The sequence below is a fragment of the Bubalus bubalis genome, chromosome 5 (assembly GCF_019923935.1).
Source record: "Bubalus bubalis isolate 160015118507 breed Murrah chromosome 5, NDDB_SH_1, whole genome shotgun sequence".
Lineage (NCBI taxonomy): Eukaryota > Metazoa > Chordata > Mammalia > Artiodactyla > Bovidae > Bubalus > Bubalus bubalis.
Window position 1 is genome coordinate 97,614,234 of NC_059161.1, and position 21,534 is coordinate 97,635,767.

The 21,534-nt window shown below is 47.4% G+C and overlaps 1 protein-coding gene and 1 long non-coding RNA gene across 10 annotated transcripts in view; both read left to right on the top strand.

The window, feature by feature from the left end:
* Positions 1 to 21,534, top strand: part of TENM4 (teneurin transmembrane protein 4) — a 1,425,092-nt gene that overhangs the window by 1,118,787 nt on the left and 284,771 nt on the right. The gene's annotated exons all lie outside the window — the stretch shown is intronic.
* LOC123333871 lies at positions 3,453 to 21,156 on the top strand. The gene is made up of 2 exons (XR_006551506.2): positions 3,453 to 4,681; positions 20,843 to 21,156. It is a non-coding gene; the product is annotated as an uncharacterized LOC123333871 (long non-coding RNA).

Genomic DNA, 21,534 nt, shown 5'->3' on the forward strand with positions numbered 1-21,534 from the left:
GCCTTGGGCAGGTTGGTTCCCCTCTCTGGGCTTCAGCCTCTCGGTTTTTTATAGACAACATTTATTACAGGGTTGCCCAGCCTATCTAGGTGTGTGGTCACTGAGTGCGTGGAGCCTGTGCACACAGTAGGTGCTTCTGTAAATACGGTCTTACTGATTACGTCAGAGTGTGTCAAATGTATAGAGATCTGTAGTGAATCATCTTATTTTGATCATGAAGAAAAATGTATCCAAAATTACTCTTATTTTTATCCAAAAGGTAGCCAAAGTACAGTTCTTCATGGAAGAGAAATCACGTGGAAGGTCACAGGAAAAGAATTTGATTTTATCCTCTTATTAAGAGTTTTTGGTAAAAAGGTGGATAGGCTTTGAAGTCAGGCTGAGGGTCAGATCCCAGGGGCAGAGTGACCAGGCCAATTAGAAGTCCATTCTGAGCCTCCGTCACTTCATCTGTGCAGTAATGTGAAATAACACTGACCTAGCAGGGTGAGTCGGAGAAGGCAATGGCACCCCACTCCAGTCTTCTTGCCTGGAGAATCCCAGGGATGGAGGAGCCTAGTGGGCTGCCGTCTATGGGGTCGCACAGAGTCAGACGCGACTGAAGCGACTTGCAGCAGCAGCAGCAGCAGCAGCAGGGTGAGTGATGAACCAGCATACTTGACAGAACGCTCTTAGCCCAGCACCTAGCAAATAATAAGCATTCAGTGAACAGACACGCAATCAGTACTGAATCTGAGACGACCAGGAAGACCCCTGATACCCAAACCTGCCTCTCAAGTGTTGTTCTTTTTTTTGTGTCAGGAATGACAGACCAGGGTCAGCCAGCTGACATCAAAAGCCCTGCCCTGCAGACCTTCCAATGGATGATAAAACCCACTGTGATCTCTGCTCTTTTGAAGCTGTCTGTCGGCCTGGCCCTTCAAGCTACTGGGGGTTTTTTGGGGCCGAGAGGACACTAAGGATGTGAAGAAACTTCAGTTTGTTATTTCAGAGAACCTTCAGGTAGGGCAAGCTGAGTCCTGGGTTCCCAGACTACATGGTCAGACAAGGGAGACAACCTTCCTTGGCCTGTTCTTTTGACCAACAGAGCTAGAGATGGCCCTAGCATCAGGTTCTTTGTTTTTTTGTTTTTTTATTTCTGCCTGAATGAGGATGCAGAGCGCCGGACTGCTTCAGCATTTTAATCTGACTCACTGTAGTGTCAGCCAGTTCATCCTAAGCAGGTTTTTACTTCTAGCCCCAGCTCTGCTCATCATGAGCCATGTGACCCTGGAAAGTCGCGTTAGCTCCTTGGTCCTCACTTTCCTTATCTCTGAAGGAAGGAGGGGGATATAAAAACCCCTGCAGTGCTGGTCTCTGCAGCCTGTCACGTGACTTCTAGGAGATAAGGCATGTGGAAGCCTGTATATGAAGGCAACCCCAGGAGCATGCTCTCCAGCAAGGGGGGGGTCACTAGGCATTTCCCTGAAAAGCTAAATGAAAACAGAGGATTTTTTTTACTAAAATAACTTGGTAAATAGACTATTTAGTGAATGGGAACATTGTAAGTACAGGCTAGGAGATAAAGAAAATTAATATTTCCTTCCCATCTGTTACCCTTAATTTATTCGGCTTTAGCATCTAGATCCTTGACTGCGTTTTTCCACACTGAAGTAGCACATCTGGATCGACAGGACCTGCAAGCAGGTCATCTGCACTAATCACTAAAGACCTAGATATTTTTCTCTACTTAAAACATAATGGTTTTCAAATATGCCTTGAAAATCACCATGCCTCTGGACAGGTGAGAATTTATGGCAGGCAATTATATGATGTGTTTTTGCCAAATGTGTGTTTTTCTTGCTGCAGCAGAGGAAGTCATGTATAAAAAGGGCAGATGAAGGTAGAAAGGGGTGGAACTTACTTCCTACTTCTTTGTTTGTTGGATGGGTTGAATGAGTCCAGCCTCTGCATCCCTTGGGATAAGAGTCTGCTGTTCACGCCACCCCCAACCCCTCACCTCCATACTTGGGTTCCTTTCCTTTTCTCCCTCCTTCTTTCAAGAGTCAGGGTCCTTCTTGGATTGGAAACTTCAGAAAATGCCTCTCCCAGGACTAAAAAATTGTCTCGAAATTGGGGTGCAAAGTCACCCCTGTCCTTGGGGTCTCCCACCCCAGCTTAGGGGCTGCTGGCTGGGAACTGGGAACAGCTGAGTGTTTGTTATCTGAAAGGTACACCCTTCATAAGGATCTTTAACCAAGGTCCCTTTTGAGGGGCTAGCAGCAGATGCAAATTTCTGGGGTGGGAAGAAAGAGTCTGTCCTCAAGACCCTCACAGGTTCTTGTGCCAGCTCTTGAGGGGAGAGCTTCCTTGGGTTTGAGAGTCTGCTCAGAACTCCCCGGGCACCTGGAAGGCCCCAGGCACCTTCAAACTTACAGAGATTCTTTCGGAAAAACACAGGCTTTGTAGTCAGCCAGCATGGGCCTCACGTCACGGCTTCTCCAGTTTGTAGCCATATAGCACTGGATGGTCTGTGTCCCTCTCTGAGCCTTATCTTTGTCTTTTGCAAAATAGGGGTGATAATTCTTATATCAGGAAGCAGGCATGTGGTTGGCGGGACTGAGTCAGGTACTGTTTGTGGAAAGATGAACAGGCACCCTGGTGCATGGGAGACTCAAGAACAGTTGGTCCTTCCTTCCACCCATGGGCTTCCAGAGGATCAGCTGCCCTGAGTCCTGCCCACAGAGCTTGTCCTCATGGACAAATAAGGGATCTGAAAAAGGGAACACAGATCAGCCTTTGCCTTAGAGCAGCAACAGCAGGCAGGGCTGGCTGCCCATCACTTCACCCCAGGGGTGCCTGCATGTGTGCTGAGTCACTTCAGTCATGTCTGACTCTGGGACCCCACGGACTGTAGCCCACCAGGCTCCCCTGTCCATGGGATTCTCCAGGCAAGAATACTGGAGTGGGTTGCCATGCTCTCATCCAGGGATCTTCCTGACCCAGGCATCAAGCCCACGTCTTTTACATCTCCTGTATTGGCAGGCAGGTTCTTTACCACTAGTGCCACCTGGGCTAATGTTGTTGTTCAGTCGCTAAGTCATGTCCAACTCTTTGTGATCCCATGGACTGCAGCACAGGAGACTTCCCTGTCCTTCACTATTTCCCAGAGTTTGCTCAGACTCATGTCCGTTGAGTTGGTGATGTCATCCAACCATCTCATCCTCTGTCTTCCCCTTCTCCTCCTGCCCTCAGTCTTTCCCAGCATCAAGGTCTTTTCCAATGAGTCAGCTCTTCGCATCAGGTGGCCGAAGTATTGGAGCTTCAGCTTCAGCATCAGTCCTTCCAATGAATGTTCAGGACTGATTTCCTTCAGGATTGACTGGTTGGGTCTCCTTGTAGTCCAAGGGACTCTCCAGAGTCTACTCCAACACCCCAATTCAAAAGCATCAATTCTTCGGCAGTCAGCTTTCTTTATGGTCCAACTCTCACTTCCGTATATGAGTACTGGAAAAACCATAGCTTTGACTATATGAACCTTTGTCAGCAAAATGATGTCCCTGCTTTTTAGTATGCTGTTTAGGTTGGTCATAACTTTTCCCCAGCCCAGGGTTAATCCCATGCTTGCCCGTGTTTAAAAGATCTCATCACCCCTGCTTGGAACGGGAACAAGGACCTCACAGGATCGTGCTGGAGACCTACTGAAACCACGTGGAGGTTAGTGTCGGCACAGTGCAGGCACCGTAGTAGACGCTCAGGAAATGCTGCGTCTTTCAATAAGAAATCTGGTTCCGGACAGGCCAAGAATGCAGTCTGTGTTCTGTCGGAGTCAGCTCCCTGCCCACTTCAGGGACAGCTTTGTGAGGTGAGAGTGAGTCAGGGCAGCCGCGGCCTGCGGGGAGAGCCTGCTCTGGATTGTGCAACACGCTGGGGTGGGTGCCAAGAGCCAGAGCCGAGTGGTCCATATTCTCCTGGCTGCCCTGCCCCAGCACCTGCTTGCGGGGTAGGGGGATCCTAGCTAGAGCCCTGCTAGGGCTCACCTCCATGCCCCCCAGCCCTGAGGCCAGACTGCTTTCAAGTCGTGTCCCAGTGGGTGTTGCCAAGCCCTGAACAGAACAGTCTAGCCCACCCTCCACTCCTGGCAACCTGATGAAGCATCTTAGGCAGGGCTCCTGGCCTTGGCACGTGGGCCCACCTGCCTGTATCACTTGCCTGTTTCTCACACACCTGGCCCCTCTCACAGCCCTGCGTTTTTCTGCAGGAGCGCCTTCGCCAGGCACACGTGGTACTAAGTGCTTTCACATGTCTTGTCTCTCTCAATCATCACAGCAGTTCTGAGGCTGGTATATAATGCAGCATTATGCCCTCTTTACAGGTGAGGCGACTGAGGCTCAGAGCGATCCAGCCGCTTGTCTCTGGTTGGGCGGCGAGCTCGGGGCAAGCCCCCGGGGGTAGCGGGCAAGAGCTCCGTGGCTCCCCTGGCTGGAGGGGCTGCGCCTGCCCCTGCACCCCCAGGGCAGGCTGTGTGTTCTCTCTCTCACTTAACAAAGTGAGGTACTTTGTCGGGATCTTTCGGTAGCTCTTCGGCAGAGGGGCTCAGGGCTCCGATGAAGACAGCTTGAGGCTTTAACACAGTGGCTTGAGGGTGCTATTTCTGGTGCTGGGCCCTGAGAGAGAAGAGAAAGCAGCTGTAGAGATGAGGGTAAGTGCTTGGCTTGTCAGAAAGGTAATCCCCCCACACCTGGGCCCTGGAAACACAATCCAGGGCTCTGAGATGCACTTTCATCTGTCACCAGGCGTCCCCAGGGTGACCTGCCCCATGGTATCCAAGCTGGTGGGGCTCAAGTTACAGGGCCATTCTCAGGGCCCTTGAGCCCCGACAAAGCCTGTTTGTCCTTTGGAACTGCCATCTCCAGGGAGGAATGTTAATGGGACCTACAGTGGAGGGGGGATGGAAGGGAGAGAAGGTTGACTTCAGCCTGAGCCCACTCGCAGGTCAGCCTCTGGAGTGAGCTCATCCAAGCATGTTTCCTTCCAAGAGACACTCAAAGCAGCCCCTGGAAAGAGGATTCACCCTCTGCCTTTTCTCTTAAGGGAGCGTGGGGACAAGGGTAGGGTGGGGGTCTGTTTAATCTGGGCCTTAGTCTACCCCTTAGCACAGCTTGCAACTGAGAAGTGCTTTCAAAAGCAGGAAAACTGGAAACAGCTTGGATGTCCAAGAATAGAAAGTCACTGAAATCGCATGCATTATCTTCCGTTCGTATGATAAAGTTTTAGGTGGCTCATGGAAATCGTTTTCAGATAATATTTAAAGATCTGAAAAACTTGTAGTATAACATTAAATGGAACAAACTTGGATAGAAAACTGTATATACAGTCTGAACCTAATTTGATATGGAAATGTTTACATATGTATAAGAAAAGACTTAGAAGGAAATAGACCAAGGAGTGTTAACAGTGGTTATTTCTAAGTGTTCTGGTGATGATAGAGCTTTGGGTTTTTTTTTTTTTTCTTTGTACTTTTCTCCTTTATATATACATTTTCTAGTGAAGATGTTATTTTTTATTATTTTTTAATTTATTTATGTTTCTGGTTGTGCTCAGTCTTCATTGCTGCACGTGGGCTCCCTAGGTGTGGAGAGCGGGGGTGACTCACGTTGCGATGCTTCTCACGGTGGTGGCTTCTCGTCTTACGTGGCACCGGCTCTCGGTACTTGGGCTTCAGAGCTGTGACACGTGGGCTCAGCAGTTGCAGCGCATGGGCTTAGTTGCTCCACAGCTTGTGGGATCTTCCTGGACCGGGGATGGAACCCGTGTCCCCTGCATTGTTAGATGGATTCTTATCCACTCTACCTCTAGAGAAGTCCTGAAAATGTTATTTTAGAATCAAAACAAAATACATTTCTTTCACTCCTGGTTTATTGCCAACATTGTGCTAGGTGCTAGGGTTAAGAGACTCAGAGGAACTGAGCCCCTGCCCTTTATGAATTCATAGTAGCTCAGGGCATAAAAATATATAAGCAGGTTTTTAAAAATATTTTTTAACATCAGCAACAGCTGCAATTATAGTGACACATGTGTTCAGTGCTATGGAATGTTCTAAATTCTTCATGTATATTTACACTTAAACATCACAGCTCCACAAAGCATGTAGTTATTAACCCGTTTTACTGACAGTCCAGGCTGCTATGGGAACAGAGAAGTTAATTCTGTCTTGGGAGTGGCCAGGGAGGCTGCAGTCAAGAGTTGGTACTTGTGTTGACTTCTACAGCATGCACGCCAGTTCTCCAGGCGAGCAGGCCAGGGAAAGGTTTTCAAGTGCAGAGAACACCGCCAACAGAGGCACAAGGCAGGGAGGAGCGCAACCTTGCTATGAAGTGGCCAACACCGCACGCCTTCCTCCCCAAAGAGGGGCTGGAGAGGCCGTTAGGGCCACCGTGTGAACGGCATAGGAGATGGTGCTGAAAAGTCTGGGCGTGAGTCCACTTGGCAGCGGTGAGCCATGAAGGAGCCCTGACACGGTCAGCTCTGTGCTGGAGGAAGATGGTGCCGGCTTCTTCAACCCCATGGAAAGCTCCACCAGGGAGAGCAGAGAGAGCACTGCTCCTCTGGAGAGCGGGCGTTGCAGGAAAATGCATCTCCATTCCAGCAGAGGCATCGGGAGGAGAACGGAAACGGCAGCGGGGTGGGGGGGGGGGGGGAGCCCACCAAGTGACTTCCTTCACCCTTATCTGCTTGTAGACAGTCGCTGCAGCCACGTGGACTCCAGCCCTAGGAGGAGAGATGTGTGTGCACAGAGGTGTGTTAGCCATCTAGACAGGGGAAAGGTGTTACTACCGGAAGGGAGACGTGGGAATTCCAAATGGACTTTTAGTTTCGAATGCAATTTCTGTGCTTAATTAGCCCCAAACACTTCTGTCTCTGCTATAAAATCAAGGGAAAGTCTTGTGTGGCAATACTATGAGTACTTATTCCAAACTCAGCGGGATCTATGTTTATTGCAGAAGTTCCCAAAGCCCTCACCAGAGAGCTGACAAAGTGCTGAAAGCTGGGGAGCTCCTTGTTCCCTTTGCCTGGGCTTTAGCTAACACGGGGATCGCCACACAACGATCTGCTTGCAACAGAAAGTTGTGTCATCAAGACTGTCTCTTACCCTAACATCGCCCTTCCTATGGAAATACTCCCTTTTCAATGAAGCATTGATTGGCAGGTTCTGTTATTTTTGGTTTTGACTTTTTAAAAACCTTTACTATGAAATACAAAAGTCTGGGAACGACTGAGCCTTTGTGCCTCATTGATCTATACTTAGTGTCAGGTTTTGGGAGAGATGCAAAGTTGAACCAGATGCTTGAAGACACCATCACAAGTGGTAACCCAAGGTAGGAAGTGATGAGTAGCATTTAGAAAAAGCTGGATGTTATCACAGGGGAGATGCTGGGGGCAAGTACACAAGAACCCTGTTCTGTTTTCACAACTTGTAGGTAAATCTAAAATTACTTTAAAAATAAATTTTTAAAAAAGGCTAGTACTGAAAGTGAATGATCAGGGGGCCAGAAGGTAGGTAATAGAAAGAAGTCACCTGGGTTTGTCACTTAAAGCTGCATACGAGAGAATCTTGACCATCAGGCTAGGAGTTCACACAGTTCTGTAGGTAGTGTGGAGCCACAGAAGGCTTTTGATTAAGGCTAAGCACCTGATGATCAGAGACTGACCAATTGTAAAGAAATGAGCCTGGAAGCAGTGGAAATAACCCAGGTGGGAGAGGACCATCTTTAAATATGCCCTGCGGTTCTCTAAATCACAGGTAAAGAATCCACCTGTCAGTGCAGGAGACATAAGAGATGTGGGTTCAATCCCTGGGTCAGGAAGATCCCCTGGAATAGGAAGAGGCAACCCACTCCAGTAGTCTTTCCTGGAAAATTCCATGGACAGAGGAGCCTGGCAGGGTACAGCCCGAGGGGCCACAGAGGGTTAGACATGACTGACTGAGCACACAGCCCAGTTATTCTCTAAAAAGAGAAGTTCCCCAGTGTTTCCCAAAGCTTTTTCACCATGGAACCCTCTTAAGAAATTTTCTCAGGACTTGTATTCAGAAAAAAGCACTTCAGGGAATACTGGCCGGCATTGAAAATGAGGGAGCAAGTGTCTGTAGCACAATCCTTACGTGCCTCTGTATTCTGCGAGCTGGAAACCGTCACTAAACACACTCCTATCCCTTTGCACTGGGGTACTGAGTGCCCCCAGACCTCCCCTTCCTTCTAGCTGTCAGCCTTGGGGCCGGCGGTGGGCAGGTGACCCCCTGGGGTTACCACCCTTCCGAAAGCGCGGGAGGCTCCTCTGTGGGTTCTGTAACAATGAGAGAACAATAGTATCACGGATGCCTAGGACACACTTCCAACCCAATTTTTTTCTTAAATTGCGAGAATGAGAAATCATTCGATGTTTTTGTAAGAAAGCATTTTTGAAGGATTCTTTAAATGTAATTTTCTAATTGAGTAAGTCCCTTAACCAACCTCCCTTTTTTGCATTTGAATGAACAAATATGGGAGTTTTTCCTCTTCTTCCTCCTTATAGATGAACTCCACCTTGATTTGAACCTGTGTGCTATAATTAGTTATGGCGGCCTTTTGTCCTTCCCCACCTTACTCTACCTTGTGGTTGACTTGAGCTTGAAGATCATTGAAATATTCAGGTTATTCAGCGTTTTCACTCTAGTTCATTCAACCCCTGATTTTGTCACATCTTCTAGTCTCCACTTGTTGTTTGACCTTCAGCAAGTTCTTTAACCTCTCTGAGCATGGCCTTATCTTTGGTATGAAAGGAGCAATCCCGACCTCCTAGAGCTAGAGCAGAAAAGCACTGGGCACATAGTATATCTAGAGCTTCCCTGGTGGCTCAGATGGTAGAGAATCTGCTCACAATGCAGGGGACCTGGGTTTGATCCCTGGGTCAGGGAGATCCCCTTGAGAAGGAAAGAGCTATCTACTCCAGTTTTCTCGCTTGGAGAATTCCATGGACAGAGGAGCCTGGTGAGCTAGAGCAGAAAAACACTGGGCACATAGTATATTTAGGTACAATATAAATATTCTTTACAAGGGTCTGTTTTTAATGATTGGCATTGTACTCTGCACTTACCAGTTCCTCAGAAGGGCTTATTGGGTGAGCAAAGGTACCTCCATGCAGTAGCTGCTGGTCTAACAAAGATATTAATTAAGAAGCTAATTGCCTCCTTTAAGATTGTTACATATTTTGTTTCTGGTCTTCCTTTCAATAAAAACACTTAATTTGGTGGTAATACAACCCTGCAAGGCAGGGATGATTGTTCCCATTTTATAAACTTGGAAGATGAAGCTCAGAGTAAAACTTAATGAAAATTCAGATCTGATCCCTAAGTCCATGTCCTTTAACGGTACACCAGAAATGAGGAGATCCATTCCTCCTTTCACGCGTATGGTCAGCCCAACAGTTACTGACATGTGCCGGGTGCCAGACAGAAGACACGTTCCAGTGCCCCAGGAACTCACCTTCTGCTTGAAGGAGATGACATGTGTGCAGGAAGCTCACAAGGCAGCCCGGTAACACCTCATTTATCCCTCACTGGGGAATGAGCTGTTATATTAAGTGCATTTTACAGATGGAATCACAGAGCTTTAACTCAAAGGGACCTTAGAGATCTCATTGCAAAACCCCTTTGTATTTTAAGGGGTAGAAAGCTCAAGGACACGAGATGACCTGCTCAAGGTCACTGTCAGCTATGGTCAAACCAAGACTAGAACCCAGCTCTTCTGATTTCCAGCCTAGGACTTTGAAAATATGTTAACAGTTTTCTTAATGAAGAGTCCATGTTTCTTTGGAATCGGTGTCAAGTGGAAGGTTCCCATCTTAGACTTTTCTGCATGTCTTCATAACCCACACCGCTGTAACATGAGGCTAGGACACAGCCATGCCTTTGAACCCACAGGTGTGTGCCTGGGATGGTTTGCTCCTGCTGCTGCAGCCCCAGGAAGTCCCCTTGACCCAAGCGCCTCGGGTCATTTTCAACCCTCAGAAGCACTGTGCTGGTTTTCTTTATATACACACAGTCATAAAATTGAACAAACTCTTGGAGCTTTATAGTTAGATTTTTACTGGGCTAATTAGTTGTGGTCAATTACTTCATTTCTCTGAGCCTATTTCCTTACCTGCAAAACAGGCCTGGTACAGTAACCTATCTCATGGGATTGTCAGACAAAGAGTGAAAGGTGTTTGGAACATAAGAAGTGCTCACCTCCCTCCTTCCCCAGCTTTTCTTCCAAGGGTTCAAGAAACTCTTAAAAATTGCACACTTCCTCGCCTGCAAAGTGCACAGCAGTAATGAAATAGAACCAAAATAAGTGTTGGCTGTGAAGAACAACCCCCTCCTGAGTAGTAAATCAAACGTTCCTCTGCTTCAAAAAAAAAAAAAAAGCACATACAGTATGTCTCATTCTTTCCTCCCAGAACGATAAAGAGGGCTTTAACATCGAGCATAATTCATATCATCTCCAGATCCTGGGCCATAGCACCTCATGAAAGCTATTAACACATCTCCCGCCGCCTCCTTTATGAACTCGCATAAAAGCAGATCAGGTGAGCCCGCTCTAGGTAATGGCCAATCCCCCCAGTATGTGAAATTTGACCTGATGTGAAGCAATTGTTTGAAATTCACTCTGGGCAGAGAAAAAGTGTCTGGGTGCTATGCGTAAGCATGCTTAATAGCGCTCTGGGAGAGATTCCATAGACTTGGATGGACGGACGTTACCTTTGGACAGTCTAACCCCAAAACGGTGAAGATACCGGGGTCTGAAGAGGGGCCGGGGTTTCCTGCAAGACAGAGTCTGGCACAGGTCCCAGGGGACTCTTGTTTTCCGGAGACCCCTCTGCTTCCCTCTTGGTGGGTGAAACAGTGAGGGGCGATGATCGAGGTCTTTCTGTGGCTTTTGTGTGTGCCTTTGCCCTGCAGCTTTGTCCCCCCGCCCCTCCTAAAATGAACGTGTCAGACTGAAGATTCTAAGATTGGGTGGATCTCTGAGGGGCCTAAGTGAATACGAGCGTGAGTGGGGCTGCACTGGGGCTCCTGATCATGGCCACAGCCCCAATTTGTGTCTTTGCAGACTCCCCTCCTGCAGCATCTCCTCAGCCCCTTTCTTGGCCCCAGCTGATCTTAACTGAGGGACCACCCTCCTTACACACCGGGCTGCCCTCCCTGGCAGACATGACCCTTTGCTCAGTCACTCTGTCGTATCTGACTCTGTGCAACCCCATGGACTGTAGCCCACCAGGCCCCTCTGTCCATAGGGTTTTCCAGGCAAGAAACTGGAGTGGGTTGCCATTTCCTCCTCCAGGGGTACTGCCCTGAGTACTTGCCTAAGCGATGGGGATGTTTTCAATTCCCAGGAGTAACTCACACAGATGGAGTAAGGTCTAATTCCCAGTGTGTCTTTGGACCAGGAGACCAACAAGCCAGTCCTGTCCTTTTCCACTTTGCCCAAGAGTGCATTTGGGATGTGTGTCTACAGTTGATAAACAGAAATAGCCATGTGTAAGGGGGCCGTGGGCTCCTTGCAAAGCGAGGAAGGGAAGAGGGGAGCTCAGGTTTATTGAGCACCAGCCAGGAGCAGCACATGTTCTTTGCCAGAGACAAGTATGCCTCCCTTTATCCTCCAGAAACTGCAGCCTGGGTCGGCAGGGGAGACCCTCGGCTACTCTGGCTACCGGGGCGAGTCTGCCCACCCGCAACACTGCCCTCCTTGGTGGCCAGCTTCCTTGGCCTCCCAAGGCTCCCGAGATTTAAACTCAGCCAGTCAGCAGCAGCAGCATTCTCTAGCTTGGATGTTGCAAAATCTCCTTGGCGTTTATTGTGGTTGGGTGTTTAAGTATATTTTTATGTCTTGCCTGGAGCCTAAATAAAAGCTACAAGCAACACTGAAGACCAAACCAAGAAAGAAAAGGTGGGCAGCCAACCTTGTCACCTTAGCTCATCTTTAATTATGCCTTAATTTAGGACCTAGGAAGTCGACAGAGTAAGACTAATAATGCTACCTTGAGTTTATGCAGCGTTTTAATTTCCCAAACTCCTTCACAAGTATTATAATAATAATTGCTGCCGTTTACTGAGCCCCAGCCTTGGGAAGTTCTTTATATATGCTCTTTCGTTTGTCTCCTCAGCCTTTTAAGGGAAGTATTACCCACTTCTTGCAAATGCAGAAATCCTTGTCCAGAGGAGAAGTGCCGGGCTGCCTCTTGTCCCAGCCATGGTCCGGAGACCTGTCCCACTGTCTGTGCTGGCTACTCAGCTGTACGTGGTGCTGACCGTGATGCCAGTGGCTGACTTTTACTGAGCACTTTCTGTGTGCAAGGTGGCCTACTAAGTGCTTTACAGAATCATTTACTAAATTCTCCTGTAACCCAGGGCCTCCCTGGTGGCTCGCTGACTCAAGTTTGATCCCTAGGTCAGGAACGTCCCCTGGAGAAGAAAATGGCAACACACTCCAGTATTCTTGCTGGGAAAGCCCATAGGAACAGGAACCTGACGGGCTACAGTCCATGGGGGTCACAAAGGTGTCAAGACACGACGTAGCGACTAAACAACAGCAAAGCAACCTGTAACCCAAGACGTAGGTATTACTGTTATCGCTGCCACTTGTAAATGAAGAAACTAAAGCACAGAGGTTTGTTAAACGGCTGAGTTGGCACCAGTTGGAAGGAGTGGAATTCACATCCAGCCTAAGCTGGAATCCTGATCTGACTTCAGAAAGCATTCACTACCGTTCCACACCGTGGCTTTACCCCTTAGCAGCACAGGGCCCCAAGGCCAGTCACTTAGCCAGATTCTCTGTGATGGGGACAACAGCATCTGCTCACTGGATGTATGTAGGATTAAATGAGACCACAGTTAGCCACAAGCCAGCGGGTGTTCGTGAAAAATATCTCTTGCATTCCTTCCTTCCTTATGGGATCAGTGAGTGAAAGTGAAGTGAAAGTCATTCAGTCATGTCCAACTCTTGGTGATCCCATCGACTGTACAGTCCATGGAATTCTCCAGGCCAGAATACTGGAGTGGGTAGCCGTTGCCTTCTCCAGGGGATCTTCCCAACCCAGGGATCGAACCCAGGTTTCCCACATTCCAGCGGATTCTTTACCAGCTGAGCCACAAGGGAAGCCCAAGAATACTGGAGTGGGTGGCCTATCCCTTCTCCAGTGGATTAAACAAGATGCCAGTTTGCCAAAAAGCCAATGGGTGTTAATAAAAAAAGAAGTCTCTTTCGTTCCTTCCTTATGGGATCAGTAGCCAGTAATTGTTTACTGATTTATTTTTTAGATGCTTTGATGCAAATACAGTACCTGCTACCCATTTTCTATCTTTCCTATGTAATGACTTTGAAAACCTGTGCTTTAGGCTGTGTTTGAGAGTCAGACAACCCCCTGGCCCCAGCTGACTCCCTGCTTACCCTGCCTTCTTTCAGGGCCGTGCAGATCTTTGCTTTTTAATATGTACTGGGGCCTCTGTTAGAACTCCGAGGTTACATGCCTCAAAAAAGACTGGCTTTTGGAAAAAGAATGAGAGAGAAGAGGAAAGAAACTTTGCAAGTCACATGGGGAACTCATAGGCAAGTCCCTTCTCCACAGCCTGTTTTGCAATTTTCTTGATGACTGGTGGGCAGTGAGAATCCATGGAGAGCTGGCACCTTTTTGGCTGCTCAAAAAGTGCCCTAACCCCCCTAAAAGGGAGGGTTAGCAGGCTGGGGGAGAATTGCTGGCGGCCATCAGAATGATGAAGTGAAATTTCAAATTACATTAGATGTTTGCTTAAGGAACAACAGATGAGGCCCTGTGGATTCTCAAATCCTCTTGGCAACACTGCAAAATGAAAGCAGAACCATTTGGAACCCTTCCCCCGGACCGTATGAAGTCTGGGCCGAAAAGATGACCTTTTAAAGATAGCTTCCTGCCTCTGAAGGGCCAGAGTGTGTCGAATTTTTCTTTGCTGAAGGCCTGGTTTTAATCATTGCCACAGTCAAGAAAAAGGCTCTCATCCACACTGTTCCCTTTTTTATATACGTGAGATGTCCTTCGAGTTTACAGTCAAGACTTTGGGGGATAAGGTCCCTGTGCTTTTCCTGGGTCTTTAGAGTGTGACCTTTGTCACAATCAACAGCGTTCGCTGAGAACCTGCTGTGGCCCAGGCCACTTCGCAGGGACGGGCGAATCTGGTCTTCCCGTTGATCCTGGCACTGAGGCTCTGTGGTTTGCTTATTTTATAGATGCCAAACTGAGCCTCAGAGAGGTTAAGTCACTGCCAGATTCACACACAGATAAGGGATGAGTGACACCCAGCACTCGATGCAGATAGTCCTTTCTAGAACTTTTGCTCCCTGAGGAATGCTGGCTCAGCAGGCCCCTCTCCAGGCTGCATAGAGGGCCTTCTCTGTAAAGCTCTCAGGGTAAAATTAAAATCCGGCCTGGACAGAGGTGCGGAGCTGCCCATCTGAGCTGTTCAGTCTCTCTCTCCCCCGCCTCACCAATGCAATGAGTCCTTCTGTCCAGAATCTCAATTTAATTAATCTTCAAAGGAAGCTTTACTGGTAAAATGGGCTCCCCACAGAGCAGCCTTTGTTTTCCACCTTTGGTGGCTTAAAAAGGCCCATTTCGTCCCAAAATGGCAGCCTAGGGGTGGCGAACTTTTGACACAAGGAGAATAATTCCTTCAAGAGAACCTCTGCAGCCACCTGAAGCTTGGCTTAGCTGTATTTATGCAAATCAGCCCCAGCCTCAGCAGGACATTATCAGCTATTATAACAGGGTCTCCACTTTACCTCCCCCTAGGGGCCCAGATCCTCAACCTAAATCTCAGATTTCCATAATAAAGGCCACCGTTTCCCATTTCTCCACTTACTCTCGGAGAACCCTTTAAAGACCCAGGCAGCCCCTTTGCTGGATGACTTCCCTGGGTCCCCTCCCCTGGCCCTCTCTCCCTCTGGTCTCTTCTGAACCTGCTGGTTTGCCTCCCCCCCCACCGCCCAAGCAAGAGATTAAGTCCATTGCTAGGAGCCTTTTAATTAAACTTTTCCCCCTCCCACTTCTGGAGTTGCTGGAGACTTCTTTCAACTTCTCCTTGGCAATGCCTAATCACTGTAATTTAGCAGATTCTGTAATTACTTGCCAGGCACGCAGAAGCGGTTTGATTGCTGTTTCTTTGTCCTGCCTGTCTCAACCTCAACTGATAGTGAGCTCACCCTCCTTGGATATCTGGACCATCCCGTAGGAAGGCAGTCATCTGAATTTACAGGCAACCTTTGAAGGGGCAGGATTTAGGGGCAAATGGGGCCAAAGGTGTGGATGATGAGCATTTGACAGGGGAGGTTCGTTTCTGCTTGAGGTTGCAAGTGTAGACACGCACCTGCCCTGTGCCCCAGGTCTCCCCCTTCAGCTTCACAGTTGGCTCAGCTCTCAGTCTCTGGGCAGGTGAATTTTTCATTCTGCAAATAGAAGACAGAAACATGTAGAAGTGCCTAAAACCACTGTAATGGGTAGAGGGGGCCATTGTCTTCTTGCTAGTGAGGAAAGTGACAAATCCTTCCCAACTTAGAAGTGATGGATGCATACATGCTAAGTCGCATCCAACTCTTTGTGACTCTATGGACTGTAGCCCACCAGCCTCCTCTGTCCATGGGATTCTCCAGACAAGAATACTGGAGTCAGTTGCCATTTCCTTCTCCAGGGGATCTTCCCAACACAGGGATCGAACCCAAGTCTCTTAAGTATCCTGCATTTGGCAGGCGAGTTCTTTACCATTAGCACCACCTAGGAAGCCCGTAAGTGATGGAGTGTTAGTTACTCAGTCCTGTCCAGCTCTTTGTGACCCCATCGACTGTAGCCCACCAGACTCCTCTGTCCATGGAATTCTCTAGGCAAGAATACTGGAATGTGGGTTGCCATTCCCTTCTCCAAGGGATCTTCCCAGACCCAGGATTAAACCCGGGTCTCCCTCATTTCAGGCAGATTCTTTACCCTTTGAGCCACTAGGGAAGCTGATGGAAGCTGGGTTCAAATCCAGTCAGGCCTTACAACAGAGCCCGTTCCATTCAGCCAGCACTCCCTCCTGGGTGCCTGTCTTTGTCCTGAGTACGTCTCTTATATTTTCTTGTTTAATTCTTACAACAATTACTGACTATATTAATATATACTCGGTTTAATTATTTCCATTACTTATGTAGAAAACAGAAACATTTTCATAATGGAAGTGAAGCAATAAGTGCAGAACCACACAGCCACCAAACAGGAGAGCTGGGATTTGAATGCATGTGGCTCTGATTCCAAAACCCACCCTGGGACCCCCGCATTTTGCTCCTTCTTTTACTATGTGGTGAGTTCTCCTGTGTTCTGAGCAGTATTTCCAGGCTCTGAATCTTTTCTGTCAAGCCCCTTGCAGATGTTTGAACTATTGGCCCATCATTTTGATTGTTTTAGCTTTATCACCCATTTACATATCCTAGAAGTTGAGAGTTGTTACATTAAATGGCATTGACAGAGTGGTGTTTTTCCTCTCGGGCTAGGGGAAAAAGTCCTCTTTGCTTCTTAAAGCATAATGTCACCCTCCTGACACTTCCCAGCTAGCTGGGGGGTGACAGCGTCAGCCTGGGGCCTTGCTTCTCATTGGGCTCCTGGGCTCCTGCCTGGGATCAACTGCAAGGCATGCAGCTTCAGCAGAAGGGGCGGCTGAAGGCCTAGAGGCTGTTCTCTTTGGAGGGCTGCAGAGGAGGGACCCCAGCCCTCTGCTTGCTGAGGAAGCGTGGGGGTGGGTGGCAAAGATGTGCTGGCTTCAGGGAAGGCAGCTGCCCCCACACCCCCAGGACCCTGACAGCAGATGACAGCAACCAGGGGGCCAGGGGGTGTCAGCTTGGTGCTTCCCTGGGGAAGGTTTTCGGGCCCCCTGGGAGCTGGAAATGAAAGCTCTGGCTATCACTGAGGGTTGCTTTGAATTAAACGTGATTAAGAGAGAGAGAAAGTGGGACTTTTTCTTTTTTCTTACTCCTGGGATGGAAAGGAAAGAGCTGAGCCTGATTGAATGTCAGCTCTCTGATAGGTTCCGTGTTTTGCTGGGGTTCCTTACTTGAAGGACGCTGATCGCAGAAGTTGGCAGAAAACTTTACACACATCTTCTAAGCCTTAAAAATGCTGTATCCTTCGCCTTAATCCAGGAGTATTGTTAAATGTCATCTTGCATGTCTGGTCCTGGGAACAGCTGAAAGATACTTTTGTGCCCTACCTTATGTTACAAGGGAGACCTCTTGGAGCCAAGTTAGCCACTATTCAAATCCCATCCGTTTCCCTAGAATATTTCTCTCTTTATTTTTGATCAGTATAAACTTCTATATTTACATCCTTTCCCTTGACAGTGTTCTAAGGTTTCTTAAGGAGAGGGAGTGGTGTAGACTTCCCTTACAAATTTTGTTTGTTTTTCCTAACATAAATGTAATATATCATTGGTTCTTTTCTTGGAGAATAAACCAAAATAAATTCCTGTGCAATCCCAATGGACAAAGGGAATATATCAGTTAAAAAAAAAATGGCACACAGGGGCTTGCAAACAACTTTAACATTAAATCAGTGTCTATGCTAGTAGCCACAATGCACACAAGCATGTAATTCATCAGAAATGAGCTCCAAGCACACAGCAGAATAATCCATGTGAAGGCATTCCAACACCATACTCACACATGGACTAAAAGCAAATGCTTCAGTTAATCTTAGTGCACCACAACCCCCCAGAATGTGAATGATTTATAAGAAAATCACATTTTGGTGACTATCGACGTTTTATGAGAAGCAGCAAAAATGTACAGTATCATAAAGATTTTAATCTTAATCCCCCAAATCTAGAAAACCATCATCTATGAAGCCAGGTAACTCAGCATTTCCAGAGCCATCGAAAGCCATGTCACTGATGGATTCCAGATGATTCTCCTAATTAGTGGTGTTCACAAAGTAAGAAAGAGAGAGAACTTGATCTCTCAAATACCACCCTGCAGCTCTGTTCACTGTGCCCTTTCTCAGAGTTTAACATCAGACCTCATGTTAAAGCATTCCCCTACGGCTTTTTTTGTTGTTGTTGAACCTTCAATTGTAATGGTTCTTAAAATAATATGTACACAAAATTTTTTAAGTTAACTTTTAGTAAATTGTTTATAATGAAGAAGCAGCAGTCCCTTGCCCTGGCCCTCCCCACTCCCAGGCCCCACTCCCAGCAGACAGCTCTGATCTCTTGCAGTTGTTTTCCCTGCTCTTTCTTATCTTCATGTTTCCAAATCAGGTACCTATAGTGGTATTTCTTCATTTATCAGTCTTAGCTATTATCTATTGACTTCCTGTAGTCGAAGAACTCCCACACTACCTACCCTCTTGCTTTTCATCTCTTCACAGTCCTAAGATGATTGTTATAATCACTTTTGGACAAATATGTGGGCATTGGTTATATAATTATGATTATTTAAAATAACGGGGTTTTGCTTTTGTTTCTTTTGCTCCCGAGCCAAGTAGTGTGCTCTAACCATCTCTCCTTTCTTTGCATGCCTTTATTTTTCTTGGAGCTGTTGACTGCCTTCCTTTTATTGCCTTTTTAAGAAATGGCAAATGGTTTGGTGTGGCTAAGGGATGTGGTGAAAGGTTCTTTCATATCTTAAAGAACCTTGAATGCCTGAAAGTTTCTTTCATATCTTAAAGAACCTTGAATGCCAGGCTGAGGAACATGAACTTTTTCCTAAAGAGAATGAGAAGCCATGGAAGGGCTTTAGGCAGGGAAATGAACTTCTGGGACATTCCTCTGAGGACTGTGTAAAAGAACCACATAGAAACAGTTTACAAACTGACATGGAAGTGTGTTTGAAAGCATCTGCGTTCTCCCCATCTCTCCAGCATAACTGGTCCCATCTTTAGGCAGCCCCCACACTTGGAAAGGTGTTTGTCAAGTTACTAACAGACTCCAGTTCTCCTGCATTTTTCTTCCCCACATATATCAATGCATTGTAAGGAAGGATAAAGATCCTCTCCCTGACTGCCCCCAATTGGAATTTCCCAAGATTCACTTGAAACTCTTCACTCATAAAGTGGTCCAAGTTGTGGACAATAGGAAAACTGTTGCTGCTCACTCCCCCTGAACCCTATTTTTTTTAAAAAGTAATAATACCTAACATGCTGATGGATAGAATTTGTGCATCACCCATCGTCATTGAATTGGACTTTATACTACACCCAAAATGCAGATCTTCAAAAAGCTGAAGTCACACACATTTCAGCGAGTGCTTCTCGCTTCGTTTTGTTTTGTTGGGAGAGAAAAGAAAGGCTGGAAATAGTCACGAGAACAAATAATCCAAATAAGAAGTAAGATTTGGAAGGTTATTTGAATAAGAATAGAAAAAGGGTTTGTATCCGTGGCAGTGTATGAAACTAATTTTGCAGAATCACAGCTTTGCTGTCTTAGCCTGGGTAGGTGAGCCTGTGACTAGCATTCATGAGGAGGAAAACCCCACTGTGATGGCGATCGGGGAATGTCCAGATTTCTGAAAGAGCAGCTCACCAACTGTCTCCACAATGTGCAAAGTAATTGAATTTGCTTGTCAAGTTATTTAAATTTTATTAGTATAGTTACAAATTGCTATTTATGCCCAAAGGGCTTTAGAACAAAAAAGATTTCTGCTGCTTTTACTTTCAGTCAGGAAATTCAGCTCCTAACCAACTCATCAGCAGGAAATGCAGTGGCAGACATGTATCCATTAGGTCCCAACATTATCATCATCATCATACCTGTCGTTGACAGAGCCCCTGCTGTGTGCGAGGCACTGTCCAGGCAGCTTCGTCAGTGCTTACCACTCTTGGTCTCCACTGCAGTCTCATCAAATGTGACTCCTGGCCCTCTTTCTGGCGGAGGAGAGAGACTGGGCCTTGCCCTAAAGTGTGCTGTTGGTGCATGGCATAATTGGGCTTTAAAACAAAGCTGGTCAAGTCAGTGTCAGTCAAGATGCTCTAGGCTGTCAGTAAAAGAAAACACCAAGCATTAGGACCTAGACTGTGTCACATGAAAGGGACCTCAGAGGTAGGGTGGGCTTCAGCACTGGCTGTTCCAGGGACCAACAGTGCCATCAGGGACTCGGGCTCTCTCCACGTTTCTGCCCTGTCATCCTTGGGCTGGGTTCCGCCTTGTAGTTGTACGATGGCTGCTAGTGGCAGTACAGAGTACATGCTCCTTGTCGACTTACTGGACAAGAGAGATCAGCTTCCCATTGCTCAGTAGTAAAAAGCAAAGAAGAATTTGTCTGGGAGCTTCCAGCAGACCTCCCCATCAAAGTTCACTGGCCGGAGCTTTGGCACGCGCTCGTTCCCGAACCACTCCCGGCCCACGAGATGGTTGCCCCTCTGTCTCTCAGGCCGCTTGTGTGGAGATGAGTTCCCCAGACTTTAGTATTATTACTCAGTAGGGAAAGAGAAGAATGGAAGCTGGATCGAGATACCCTTTCCTATTTCCAGGACAGGCTGTGTTATTTGTGGGACCCACAGCAAAGTGAAAATGCAGGGCCCCTTGTTGAAAAATGTTGAAGAATTTCAAGGTTCCGGCAGTACATGAAACGGGCCCTCTGAGGCTGACCACACACCCGCAAATCCAGCCCTGGCCGTGCCATGCTGCCTGCAGCCCATGGTTTTCAGTTGTTTACTGCTCCGTCTTCCATTCAAGAGCAAGGACCAGTCATTCCTGTTTGTCATTGTGTACCCTGTGCTTCCTTCAGTGCCTGGATTATAGTGGGTGCTCAAGTTTTTCGTTTTTTGTTTTTTTGTTTTTTTTTAAATACAGTGTTTCAGAAAGGGACTCTGGGCCAATCTCGTCCCCCGGCCAAGGCCGTAGCTATCAGGACGGTGGTGATGCGGAGAATGACTTGAGTACCAGCTCCACGCCACACACTCTGCATACTGCCGCCTCCTTCCCTCCGTTCTGATGTTGACCCTGAGACTTTTCTGCTCCCCACTGAACCTCCCTCATGCTGCCATTTGTATTTGGTACCTGCGGGACAGTTTTGTTGAACTTACTTCCCGATTTCTAAAGTCCGTGGCCTTTTGTGACACCTTGCTGCACCGTAGTCGCATGCTTGACCCAGATTTCCACACTTGCATCCATTCACTTCTAGCCCTTGAATCACTGTGCAATGATTTTCTTTTTGATGTTACCACCTACTTCTGGACCTGCAACTTAAAATGCTGTTTGCTCTTGCATCAGGCCAATCAATGCTCTTTTATCATACAGGAATGTAGTCGTCATTTTCTCAGGAATAGCCGAGTCAGCTTTTGTAGCAAGCAGAGCACTGTGAGAGCTCCAGGGAGACAGAGACTGAAGGAAGTGTGTAGACATGTGCGCCTCATTGGAGACACTGGGCAAAAACCCAGAAATGTTAAGTAACAAGAGCTGTTAGATCTGAAGGCGTTGTGAGGGCAGGACTTTGTTCAGTTGCTCAGTCATGTCCAACTCCTTGTGACCCCATGGACTGCAAC